Here is a 13859-nt window from a genome sequence, read left to right on the forward strand (position 1 = left end):
AATTCCACATTGATGAACCAATCCTGATAGTAAAAATAATATTCTATCCTATATCTAATCAATAGCTAGCATTCTTCAACTGAAAAAAATGCACATTTTAACTTTTTGGGGTTACCTATAATATTCTATTCAAAGAATTTGCTTTCTTTGAAATACAATCCAATCACCAAACCTCAACTACCCCCAAGGGTGAAGATGAGCCTATCTAGAAGATAAAGCTGAGATGATGCCTTACCTGAAAATTGTATTTCTTTCACAAACATTGACTAACTTAGAAGTGATCGTTACAAAAAGGTGAAGTAAATATTTAGTGTAAAATGTTGTTTTATCACAAAGATTTGTATTAAACGTATCTTTATAATGCAAAAAAATTCTTAAGACACTAAAATCACAGAAGATAACTAAAAAATATTTAAGAAATAGCTCTTAGGATATTTAAGAAGAAAAGCTTTAGCAATGCAGAGACTGGGAAAAAAAACAAAACTTGGCAGTTTATCTGACTGTACCCTCAGATTAATGATGCTTAAAAGCTGACATTCCCAAATATCCAGTTCAATCTTTATATTTCCACACTACCTGTCTCCCTGGCAAATCCATTCCACATGTTCACTACCTGTACATATCCTGGTAAAATCTAAACCATTGTTCAGGCCATATCCTATTTCTATTCTCGACGGCAATTGGGTTTCAATTTATGTTTTCACTTTAAGAAACTTAGATACTGGATATCTCTCTTCAATCTTCTGATATCATCAGTAAACAATCGCGGACTTCTTAACTTCTCCTCACATCTCTTAACCTAGATATTATTGTTGGTATTATTTTTATTGTTCCACTACACTGGTATAAATTAGAATTGTAAATCATTCCCCTGATAATGACCATACCCACCATGAAATCTTTCCTTCATTTCATGTCTTCCTATCGTCAGCTTATCACTTGCATAATACTGCATCATAAGCATTATAAAATCTATAGGCAACACATGAACAAGATAACTTTCTCAAAAATATCAACTGGTCTTTGCCATAATCCAGTTTATCGTGCCATTCCATAACTATCTAGATATCTCATTCCTTATTTCATGATACTTTCTGAAACATAATTCATAATTACTAGTCTGTAATTTTGATGAATTAGTTCTCCATTTAACATTGGTATTGTCTTATCTACTTTACAACCCGAAACTTCTGACACTGTTTCTGTAGGATGTGACTGATTCAATTTTTGCTAGTCACTTCTTTTAAGACCAGGTCGAGATCACACCTTATCTGAAATGTTTATTTTTACAACATGCCTTCTTTCTGACAACCTTGAAACCAAGTTCAGTGTTCGTGTATTTTACCCTACTAATACAGAAAAATGTGCATTTCCTATTCTTATTCAGTTACCTTCACCATTTTGGATCATAATTTCCTTTTTTAAAACTGTTTGCTGTGAACTCATGTAGAGAAATGCTGCTCTATTTAATATTTATAACATAATCTAATTTTTTTCTTGGACTCCTATTATCACAGCTGATTTTGAACATGGATTTCAAACATCATTCCTCATACATGATGTAAACTAATGGAGATGAATGAATTGGGTATGATTCAGGCTACCTACAACTAACATTCTAAAAGCATTAGTTCGATCATTCTGATAGGTATGAGAGGTTTACTTTTAACTGTTCTTTTTCTTCCTGAATTTGTTAGCTTGACAACATTTTTAATATGGATAGATGTGCTTTCACTTATTGTGACATGCAATGTTGCTTCTTCCACAACATTTTGCTAATTTAAAAATATCTAGTGTTTAAATAAACTAATATACACTATGCCATTACATTTGTCCATTTGCTTGTAGGTGAACAAACAGTGAAGCCATTCATCTATATTGTCTTGGTTAAAAATGACAAAACACCAGGTTATAGTCCAACAGGTTTATTTGGAAGCACTAGCTTTCTGATGAAGGAGCAGCGCTTCCAAATAAACCAGGTGGACTATAACCTGGTGTTGTGTGATTTTTAATGTTGTCCACCCCAGTCCAATACTGGCTCCCCCACATCCTGGTTTTATTGTCTTAAACATAGCAAATCATTTTTATCACTTCATTATTAAATGGAAAAAGCATCAGGAAAAAAAATGGTAAACTGAAAAACCACACATTTAGAAAAATATACAATGGTAAGTAACAATTACAGGTTATTAAGTATTGTGTTGGGGGATAGTTATGTACTGTAACTAACTTTAATAAAAAGTGGATATGGATGTAAAATGGAAAAATGTGTTGCACTGCCTCTAATTTTGCTTAAAATTAGTAAACAGATGTAAAAAACAATAGATTGAAATTACACTGTAATTCTTTAACAATACATTAGATTGTGTAATTCTATTCTCTGCTTGTTCTAATTAAGATATTTACAAAGTAACAAAATTGAAATATTAGAAGGAATATTACTTATGATACGCATAGCAAATTCATCAACATATAGTTCTGTATCAATAATGTTTGCATTACTTTTCTTCCATGTCCAGGGCCCTTACTATGCTCTGTAGAATATCTTCTTTTCAGATTTGTCAGTATGTTGATTCACAAGTCATATTAAATATTAGAAAATACTCTGTATTTTTTGATCTCTATAAGATTTCTTTCTCTAAAATTTAATAAAAACATGATTTCAGCAAAAATATTGTGCTTTCTTAGAATTTATTAGTCAACTCGCCTTCGGCCACTTCACAGATGTTAAGTGGATTACTTATAAGGTTAAATTCTACCACTGGCTACATTGATTGAATTTTATCAAAAAATAATGAATTGTTAATTTTGATGTGCTGGAGGGTTTTTCTCCATGAGGACTAGAGAGTTTTCTCACACTATTCTCTACAGTTTGCCTCATTAGCTGTGCACCTTATCTCAGTGGTGTACAATTGTGCACTTGCCAGTTGTGGAAGTATTTAACAATGCCAAGACTTTCAGGGATTCCTGTGGCTACAAAATTTGCTAAGTGATAGGAGACAAAGAATAATAGTCAATGGATATTTTTCATACTGAGGAAGGTTTGTTGTAGGTCTCTAAGGGTTTGGTATTGGGACCCTAACTTTTCCTCGTACATTTATTTATTTATTTTTAAAATATATTTTTATTAAAAAGATAGAATTTTTAGTATTACAACAAGTACAAAACAATACAAAAAAAAACACAAGTTAAAAAAACCCCAACCCACCCTAATGGATAAATGTATAAACATACAGAAAAGTATAGAATTAAAAAAACCAAACTGGCTATTTAACTAACTAAATAAATAAAAAACAAACAACAAACTAATAAATAGTAATAACTCAGCCCAGCCAAACAAAATGCTCATATGTTCACAGTTCCTCCTCTCTAGATATTGGACTTGTAAAACACAATCGTTACGGCTATGTAAAAGCCCTTGTTGGTGTGGCAGATTAATCTGTGTCCAGGTATTCCAAAAAGGGGCTCCATGTCTTACAAAAATTCTCAGTTTTGTGGTGTACCATATTTGTGAGAAAATCCAAGGGAATATGCTCCATAATAATCTTCCGCCAACCCGACAGGCCCAGGGGTTTTTCGGATATCCAACCTAGCAAGATATTCTTTCTTGCACAGAACGTGAGAATATTGAAAAGTTTTTTCTTATGCGTGTCTATAAGGAATACATTGGGAATGAGAGAGATAGGGTCCTTCTCCATCCTTACACCCAAAATCCTCTCCATTGCACCTGTTACAACACTGGAAAGGGGGCACCTTGCTGGGACGCTTCAATATCTCGCCATATTGAAAGAGGATCTCCACAAGTCAATCATTCATGTGGACAAAAGTGAGCTTAGTTGATAATTTTTATTGTCCGGAAGGTCTTCTCCCCCAATCTGTGAGGTAGTTCAGCTTAGCTATTTTAATGAGGGTCCGCTTACGATGGCAAATAAAGGAGCTGAACCAGTTGTTCAGCCTCCTGAATATTTGCTTATTGAAAATCAGGGGGAGCATCTGTATAGGTATAGCAAATGGGGAGAATATTCATCTTAATAAGCACTATCCGACCCAACCATGAAACCGGAAGTGCCTCCCATCTTTGAAAGTCCTGTTTAATTTTATCAAATAATTGAATAAAATTGGCTTTGAACAGCTGATCCAGAACTGAATATGTCCAAATACACAAAATCCCACTGTGACCATTTAATGGGAGTCTATAGTCGCCCTCAAGATCTAGCTCCTTCGTAAGACCACCCATAGCCATAGACTCTGATTTCGCAAAATTAATCTTGTACCTCAAAAAAGTGCCAAACGCTCGAATGCATTGTATCAGGTGAGGCACTGAAACTGCTGGATTTATCAAAAAAATTAGGACATCGTCTGCAGACAACAAAATCTTATGTAATTTTGAATCCACTTCTGGAGCTGAAATATTGGGATCCCCACAAATGGTTCAATCACCAACGTAAAAAGAAGTGATGAAAGGGGAAAGCCCTGCCGGCTGCTCCTAAAAATATTAAAATTGCTTGATCGTATCCCGTTGGTGAATACTGCAGCGAGAGGGCCATTGTAGAGAACCTTTACCCATTTTATAAAGATTTCGCCCAAACCAAACCGCTCCAGAGTATAGAAAACGTATGGCCATTCAACTCAGTCAAATGCCTTCTCTACATCTAGAGAAATCATCAAATCCTGTATTGACTGTTGTTGACATGCTTGAATTACACTAAGCAGCTCCTAACATTATTGGAGGATCTGCGACCCCTTGTGAAGCCCGTCTGATCCTCTTTAATAATAGAAAGTAAGTCTCTAGCCTTAACGTGCGAGTCTTAGAGAGGATTTTAAAGTCCACATTTAATAGTGAATCGGACCTGTAATGAAACACAATCTTCCAGGTCCTTCCCTTTTTTAAGAATATGAAATATTGGCCTCTCTCAGGGATGGTGGAAGACAATCATGAATCATTAAATATATTGAGCATCAGGCCTGACAGTATACTTATAAATTCCTTAGAGAATTCACTGGGAAGTCCATCAGGACCAGGAGCCTTTCCACTCTGGAGCTGCCTCACAGCTTCCTGCACTTCTTGCTCTGATAAGGGGACATTGAGAAAGGACTCTTGTTCGGGAGTCACGTCCGAGAGCTTCAGATCCTTAAAAAAAATTCCATTTTGGCCTGCCTCTCCTCACAATCCTTGGATTAGTATAACCTAGAGTAAAATCTCTGGAATGCCACATGAATATTTTTAGAATCACATGTTAGGTTCCCAGACCCTTCCCTAATCGCCGTAATGGCTTGTGAGGCACTTCTTTTCCGAGTGAGATGCGATAAGTATTTGCCTGGCTTATCACCATGCTCATATAACCTTTGCTTTGCAAAAGCCAGCTCCTTCTTTGCCATCTGCGTGAGCACAGAATTTAATGCAGACCGCAGCCCCATAATCCTCTGCAGCTTGACCAATGAGGATCAGTCAAATGAAGCCTTCTCGGCTGGCTTCAACTGTGCTTCAAGGCGACGTTGCCGCACACCATTCTGCCGCTTCCTACTGGTGGAATAGGAAATAAGTAACCCCTAGCATAGGCTTTGGCAGTTTCCCAGAGAACGAATGAGCTATCAACCGAGCCTATGTTGATGTCTGGGAATGCCCGAAATTCCCTAGAGAAATACCCCACAAACTTATTATCCTTGAGGATAAAGAGATTCATTTGCCAGTGCCTTGAACCCACTGTAACATTCTTAATCTTAACCATAAGGTACTCTGGAGCATGATCAGAAATGGTAATATTACCAATTGTACAAGATGCCACCAAATCCAGGGTTGCTACAGGGGTCAGAAGAAAAATATCAATCCTGGTGTGATATCTTTGCGGATTGGAGAGAAACATAAAATCCCTGCCCGTAGGGTAGAGATGCCTCCAGATATCCACCAACCCTAACTCCCCACACAGAGTCACTAACTGTTTAGTTTGTACAGAGGGTATCGAGGGACCTTTGGGCAACCTGTCTACTGTGGGATCCATGAGACAGTTAAAATCTCCCCCTATAATGAGGTGCCAGGACTCGAGACTTATCAACTTAGAAAAAGCATCCACCAAAAATTTAAGGGGATGAGCTGGAGGGCAATAAACATTTAAAACATCATATTCTTCCCCATTTATCAAGGCTTTAAAAATTACAAACCTCCAGTGGGTGTCTTTAACACACTCTAAAAACTTAAATGGGAGATTCTTCCTAACCAATATAGCCAGTCCCCTACTTCTGGTATTAAATGATGAAAAATAAACTCGGTCAAAGCCATTCTGCTGTAATTTCAGTTGCTCCTTGTCATCCAAGTGTGTCTCCCGTAACAAAGCAATATCTACCTTCTTCTTTCTAAGACTCAAGAGTACCTTGTTGCTCTTGATTGGTGAGTGACTTCCCTTGATATTCCAGGTACACAATTTAATCAAGTCATTAGCCATAACCTTCTGCAATAACATTTAAATTCCAGAGAACCACAAATCACTGAGCCTTAGTGTCACATGATCCAGCAAATATTAGATTAGATTAATTACAGAGAGGAAACAGGCCCTTCAGCCCAACAAGTCCACACCACCCCACCGAAGCGCAACCCACCCATACCCCTACATTTACCCCTTACCTAACACTACGGGCAATTTAGCATGGCCAATTCACCTGACCTGCACATCTTTGGACTGTAGGAGGAAACCGGAGCACCCGGAGGAAACCCACGCAGACACGGGGAGAATGTGCAAACTCCACACAGTCGCCTGAGGCGGGAATTGAACCCGGGTCTCTGGCGCTGTGAGGCAGCAGTGCTGACCACTGTGTCACCATGCCGCCCACAAAAGCTACATAAACTAAAACCACGACATTAACAAACCTACAAAACTACTAAAAATTAAAAACGTAAACCAAAAAGCAAAACATATAAAGCGCCAACAGCTCTGAATACGGGAACTCGCCCCCTGCCCATAGGGGGCAACTACCCATCCCAAACTGCCCATAAATAGGCATCTAACTATCCCAGCCACCTTCACTTCTCCTAGCTAGAGCCGTACCACAAACACGAGCAGAAACGAGTAAACACATCATAGAATACCAATATGAATAAAAAACCATTTTTTTAAAAAAAGGAATAAATACCACACCCATCCTTTGGTATATCCTAACTTAGAAATTAAAAATGTACATCTCAATTGCTGCCAAACATAGTTTAAACCAAATTATTATCAACAGAAAAAAATGGAAAAATAAAGCTCCAATATACTAAAATTGTTCAAATTAGGTTAATTTATCCTCTTGTCTTCTCTGATGTGTCAAAGAGATGTATGGATCCATCTAAGGTGAATTGAGGCACTGTTGGATACCTCATGGAGTACTGAATCCCAAGCTCCCTCAATCTTCTCTTGACACCGTTGTAAGAGTTTCATTTCTGGATTACTGCCACTGAGAAGAAAGAACATGATCTTAGAGCCCTTGTAAATTAGGGACTTCGGATCCTTCCCCTAGACTCTGGAAGCCTCCATGACTCTCTCCTTATCCTAGAATGATGGAACGACACCAGGAGAGGACAAGGACGTTGACCCAGACTCAATCTCCACGCTTTGACCCGGTGAGCCCTCTCTATCTTCAATCCTTTCATGCCAGCCTCCAAGCCAAGGAACTTTGGCAGCCAATCCTCAACAAATTCTGCAGGCCGCTCACCTTTTTTACTCTCAGGCAGACTGATGATCCAAATGTTTTTTCTCCTGCCCCTGTTCTCAAGATCATCCATTTGGTCATGCAAATTATGGACCTGCGACTCCAGGACTTGGATCCTATCCTTGGGTGAACTGGCATCAGCTTCGGCCACTGTGACCCTGTGTTCCACCTCATCCATCCTCTTCTCCAGGTCTCCCAGCTGCTGCTCATGCTTCTGCAGCATAAGAGAGATTGGAGCCAGCTCTTCTTCAATCTGTTTCCCCAGCATCTTGCGAGAGTTTGTGAGCTCATTCACCAGGGCCTGGAAAGTAATTGACTTCGAGGATCCTGCAGACCCAGCCTCAGATGCTCCTCCTCCCTTTTTCGGCATCTCTGGACAGCAGGAACCCCAGGTAAGTTAACTTTTAGAAGTTTCTTGGGACTCCATGATCTTTCCAGAGTCCTAAGATATCACAATGGTCCAGGTTGGGCGGGTTGAAGGTTCGTCCCACTTGTGCTGTGATATGGAGTGCTGCAGTGCGATCTTCTTAGATCTCCGCCATCTTGGATCTCCCCCTCATACGTTTATTAATGGTCTAGATCATGGTTTGCAGATGACTTCAAACTTGGAAGAATTGTAAACAATGAGGAGGACAGACAGGTTGATGGCATGGGAAGATGATGGCAGATGAGTTTCAATGCAGCGAAGTATAAGGTAATATGTATTGGTAGGAAGCACACCAAAAGACTATAAACAAAGGGATACAATTCTAAACTGGATGGAGGAGGGGAAGGTTCTTTGTGCATACATGCACAGATGATGACAGTCACCTCAGCCTTATTAATATGGACATAGAATACAAGTACAAGGACATGATATTGAACTTGTATAGAATTCTTGATCAGCCTCAGCTCGAATATTGTGGCCACAGTCCTGGCCACTACATTATAGGAAGGATGTGACTGCACTGGGGAGAGTGCAGAAGCACAGTACAAGAACCTTTGCAGGGATGAGAAACTTCAATTATGAGGATAGATTAAAGAAGTTAGGACTGCTTGCCTTGGAGAGAAGGCTAAGAGCAGATCTAATAGAGGGATTCAAAATCATGAGAAATCATGAGCCACCCAGGTAAATAGTGCGGTGAGGAAGGCATATGGCGTACTGGCTTTTATTGGTAGAGGAATTGAGTTCCGGAGTCCTGAGGTCATGATGCAGTTGTATAAGACTCTGGTACGGCCGCATCTGGAATATTGTGTGCAGTTTTGGTCGCCATACTATAGGAAGGATGTGGAGGCATTGGAACGGGTGCAGAGGAGGTTTACCAGGATGTTGCCTGGTATGGAAGGAAAATCGTATGAGGAAAGACTGAGGCACTTGGGGCTGTTTTCACTAGAGAAAAGAAGGTTTAGGGGTGACTTGATTGAGGTGTACAAGATGATTAGGGGGTTAGATAGGGTCGACAGTACGAACCTTTTCCCGCGTATTGAGTCGGGTATTACAAGGGGGCATAGCTTTAAATTAAGGGGGGGTAGATATAGGACTGATGTTAGGGGTAGGTTCTTCACTCAGCGAGTCGTTAGTTCATGGAATGCCCTGCCAGTAACAGTGGTGGACTCTCCCTCTTTATGGGCATTTAAGAGGGCATTGGATAGGTATATGGAGGATAGTGGGTTAGTGTAGTTTAGGTGGGCTTGGATCGGCGCAACATCGAGGGCCCAAGGGCCTGTACTGCGCTGTATTCTTCTATGTTCTATGTTCTATGTTCAGATAGAGTGGATAAAGAGTGGATAGATGTTCCCATATGTAAAAGGTTCAAGAATAAGGTGGCACAGATTTAAAGTGATTTGCAAAAGACGTAAGGGGGACATGAGAAAAACAGCAAATTTAGAAGGAATAAAATGTACTACCTGGAGGTGTGGTGGAGGCAGGTTCAATTGAAGCATTCAAGAAGGTATTGGGTGATAATTTGTATAAAAATAATGTAAAAAGGTGATGTCTGGGCCCTCTGGCCACAAAGGCCCCGGGGTCACCCACCCAAAACTCGAAGGTTAGCAAACTTTACAGGGCAGGCTTCCTCTATCATGACTGTGGACACCAGGAATGCATTCCGATGTAGTGGGAGGGAAAGGAAGAAGGCATCCTGACAAGGGTACATAGGTGGGATGAGTGGCATTTTATTGTAAATACATCATTGTATTTGTAAATATATGTTCACTTTTCAACATCAGCTCTGTGAGTGAATGTCATTTTAGCTGCAACTACAAAAATCAATCTAGAGAGGCTAGTCTTCTTCAGCACCCACAATGCTCTAAACATGTCTGACCTTACCTTTTATTAAACAGCATGAACTGCAGAAAAAGATCAAAGCATAAGGTGCACTTGCAGGTGGGATCATGTGGGGGATGTTGGCCTCAGTAGTAGCAAAACACTTTTAATCAGGGAAAGCTGACTTCATGCAACTCCCGGTCTGCATTGCTTTGGATGACATTGTTATTTTGCAGGTTGCTGAAGGTGCTGTTATCTTTGAAGAACTTCCTCATTTTCTTACTTGGTACAATGCTGCAGTGCTCAAGAATACCAATTGTCCATCCCATCAATGCGTCTTCCAGTTGTTTAGAGCAGAGATTTTAAGGATTAAGCAGTATCTTCTGTCTGTGCAGATACAACCGCAAACATGGAAGCTGAAGGGTGACCTTTTCGAGGTTTATAGGGGCATAGATAGGGTAAATAGACAAGGTCTTTTCCCTCAAATGGGGGAGTCCAGAACAATACGGCACACATTTATGGGTGGGAGGGGCAAGATTCAAAAGGCACCTCCGGGGCAACTTTTTCATGCAGAGGGTGGTGCGTATATGGAATGAGCTGCCAGAGGAAGTGGTGGAGGTTGGTACAATTACAACATTTAAAAGGCATCTGGATGGGTATATGAATAGGAAGGGTTTAGAGGGATATGAGCCAAGTGGTGACACATGGGACTTGGAGAGGTTAGGATAACTGGTCGAATATCATGGACGAGTTGAACCGAAATCTGTTTCCATGCTGTACATCTCTATGACTCTACGACCTGCATAGAAACATAATGCAAAGAGACCATCCTATGATTCTGAGTCACCCCAGTGAAAGAAGATATTGCATTGCAGAAATGCTGGAAAGTATGGTGTTCTGACTTCCACCTTTGGACAGAGTATAGTGCCACTGCCAACTGCACGGCATTCCATGGAAGACAAGTGACTGTGGCTTTCAGGGAATCCAAAAAACACAGCATTGCATATAAGACATTTTATGCACTGAGGTGGGACGTGAGCAGCTCCTGCAGCTCACCTTTCTGAAGAAGGGTCATACCTGGCTCAAAATGTTAACTCTGTTTTTCTTTCTACAAATACAGCCAGTCTTGCTAAATTTCTCCAGAAATCTTGATGTTTCTCTCAGATTTCTAGTATCCACAGTATTTTGCTTTTATTCAAAGCCCCTAACTGATTTGTATACAGCTCCTGGACTCATTTACTGGGAATTCCCAGACCAGTTGAATTAGACCTGCAAGACTGATTAGTCCACCCGGAAATGAAGATATGGACTCCAAATTCTAGATACCCCAAGCAGCCAACTAACTGTGTCCATACTGATAAAGTATGCTGCCCTTGACATATTGTCTGTCCTGACTGAAGGCTGTCCCCCTTGACCCACCTGAGTACGACTCCCCTTAGACTTTTGGATATGACAATTTGATTTAACCACATGCAGTGTGTTTGTCACATAATTAGCATATAGTGTTGGTGTAACAATGTCACAGCTCAATGTTACATCACAAAATGTTCCCCCTTGTTTCTAGCCACTGCTGATAGCCATAACAAGCTGTGTGGCTTTGAGTCTGTGCGCATCAGCAAGGCAAGACAGAAGTACAGTGAGCCTTTAAGCTCTGCATGAGATGACAAAGCACAGAATGGCAAGGCAAAGTGGTGATGCTAAGTAGACACAAAATGAGTGTGCACTAAGACAGCATGCAAGGAGCCTTGAGATGAACCCAGGTCCAATCCAAGAGATGGGTGCTTGTCTCATTGTACAAAGTGTCTTGGCTGCAGCATTACAATTAAAGATACTAGCGGACCCCAAGTATAGCACTGAAGTGTAGAACTATACCCTAAATGGGTCAGAGGTGTGTCATGATGACATGGTGGAGCTGGTATGTGGCCAATGCCAACTTCAATAGACAGGGATGTGATCAATTGCTGGCTGTAGAAGGTGACCTGACTTTATAGAGGACTGCTGTCCAACATAAAGAATTGGCAGAGCAAGTTTCAATATGCATCCACGAGGTACTCATTCAGATTTTCAAATTGGGAATTGTTGCCATCTAGTTTCATTTTGGTGTGTGGGAGAATGAGAAATTGCATATCAATGAGGTGAGATCAGTTACTCTTGGCATGCAAATTAATGCAAATAGGCCTCTTGTCTCTCATTAGTGGCACTGTCTTCTCATCATTCAAAACTTGGTTGCACTGTCATATTTCTTTCTCAAAATTGCTCGAAATTAGATTCCCAATTTGCCATATTTTCCCAACTGCGTCACCATCTCCCACATTATTCAAGGACTGGAAGGTTCGGCATACAGTTTCTAACTCCTCAATGCTGCAAATGGGTGCCCTTGGTGGAAAAAAAATTCATTTATTCAGCAATGACAACTGTTATCTTGACCATATGGGTGGGGGTAGGGTGCTCATTGTTAACTCTAGCTTTGTATTATATCTGAATTCTCCTCATTTTATTGAGGAGCGCCTGGGTCAAGGGTGGGGCATTGGTTGGGAGAGGATATGATGGACTTTTGGAGAGGAAGTGACACCCCCTGGGAACAAGGGGGAAAATCTCCACTGATATGTTTTATTTTTTTTTATTTAGAAATAGTTTTTTATTGTATTGTTGTGAGTGCATTAGAGAGGCTTTATTTTTGTAAATTTTATATGCTCTACGCTCGGGATGTTCTGGATAGAGTTCCCTCTCCCGAGGGATCTCGGATTTGCCCAGATGATTATGGTTGATCTGTCGGTTAAGTGGTGCACCTGGAATGTCAAGGGGAGTAATTCGCCAGTCAAAAGGAAGAAAATATTATCAAATCTTAAGAAGGAGAGAGTTGATATAGCTCTCCTACAGGAGACACACTTGTCGGATAAAGAACACTTGAAATTACAACAGGGTGGATTTGATCAGGCCTTCTTTTCTTCTTTTAGCTCAAAAAGCAGGGAAGTTGTTATTCTTGTTCGGAAGAATTTACCTTTCAAAATCCTAAAGCAGATAAAAGACGAATCTGGACGATATATTTTGATTAAAGCCCTCATAAATGGAGAGGAATATGGGATTTTAAATTTGTACTGCCCCCCGGCACACCCCTTTAAATTTATAACGGAAGCCTTTTCAAAATTGATGACTTTTGGTGCCCATCATACAATTATAGGAGGAGACTTTAATTGTATTATGGATCCGGAAATAGACAGGATTCCCAAGAGTACTGCAGGAGTATCTCCCAGATCTAGACAATTGATGGATCTGAACAAAGAATTAGGATCAGTAGATGTATGGGGATGTCTTCATCCACAGGGTAGAGATTTTTCTTTCTACTCTAATCCACATAAATGTCATACCAGAATTGATATGTTTTTTGCCCCCTCGATTTTTTTAAATTCCATATCATCCTGTAAAATAGGTAATATAGCAATTTCTGACCACCCTGCTGTATATATGGAAACTAAGGCGAGGAACAGTGGGACATCCCCGCGGCATTGGCGTATGGACCCCTTCTTAATGAAAGATAGTAAATTTGTAAAGTACTTCTCTCAAGAATTTAAAACTTTTTTAGAAATTAATTCAGGCACAGCTAGCAACCCGTCAATGAAGTGGGAGACCATGAAAGCTTACACGCGAGGCTTGATCATCTCCTACTCAGCGACCCAGAAGAAATTAAAGGGAGAACAACAACGTCTGCTTGAAGCCCGCTTAAAAGCGGCTGAAACAGCATACACTGATAGACCCTCTATTATTAAATTGCAAAGGATTACAGCTCTTAGGACAGCTCTAAACACTACGCTTACTCAAACAGCTAAGAGGGAAATATTATTTGCAAAACAAAGGTTATATGAATATGGCGACAAACCGGGTAGATACTTAGCATTTCTTGCAAAGAAAAAAAAAGCCCCTCAGACTATTA

This window comes from Chiloscyllium plagiosum, chromosome 9 (genome assembly GCF_004010195.1).
Source record: "Chiloscyllium plagiosum isolate BGI_BamShark_2017 chromosome 9, ASM401019v2, whole genome shotgun sequence".
In the NCBI taxonomy this organism is placed as follows: domain Eukaryota; kingdom Metazoa; phylum Chordata; class Chondrichthyes; order Orectolobiformes; family Hemiscylliidae; genus Chiloscyllium; species Chiloscyllium plagiosum.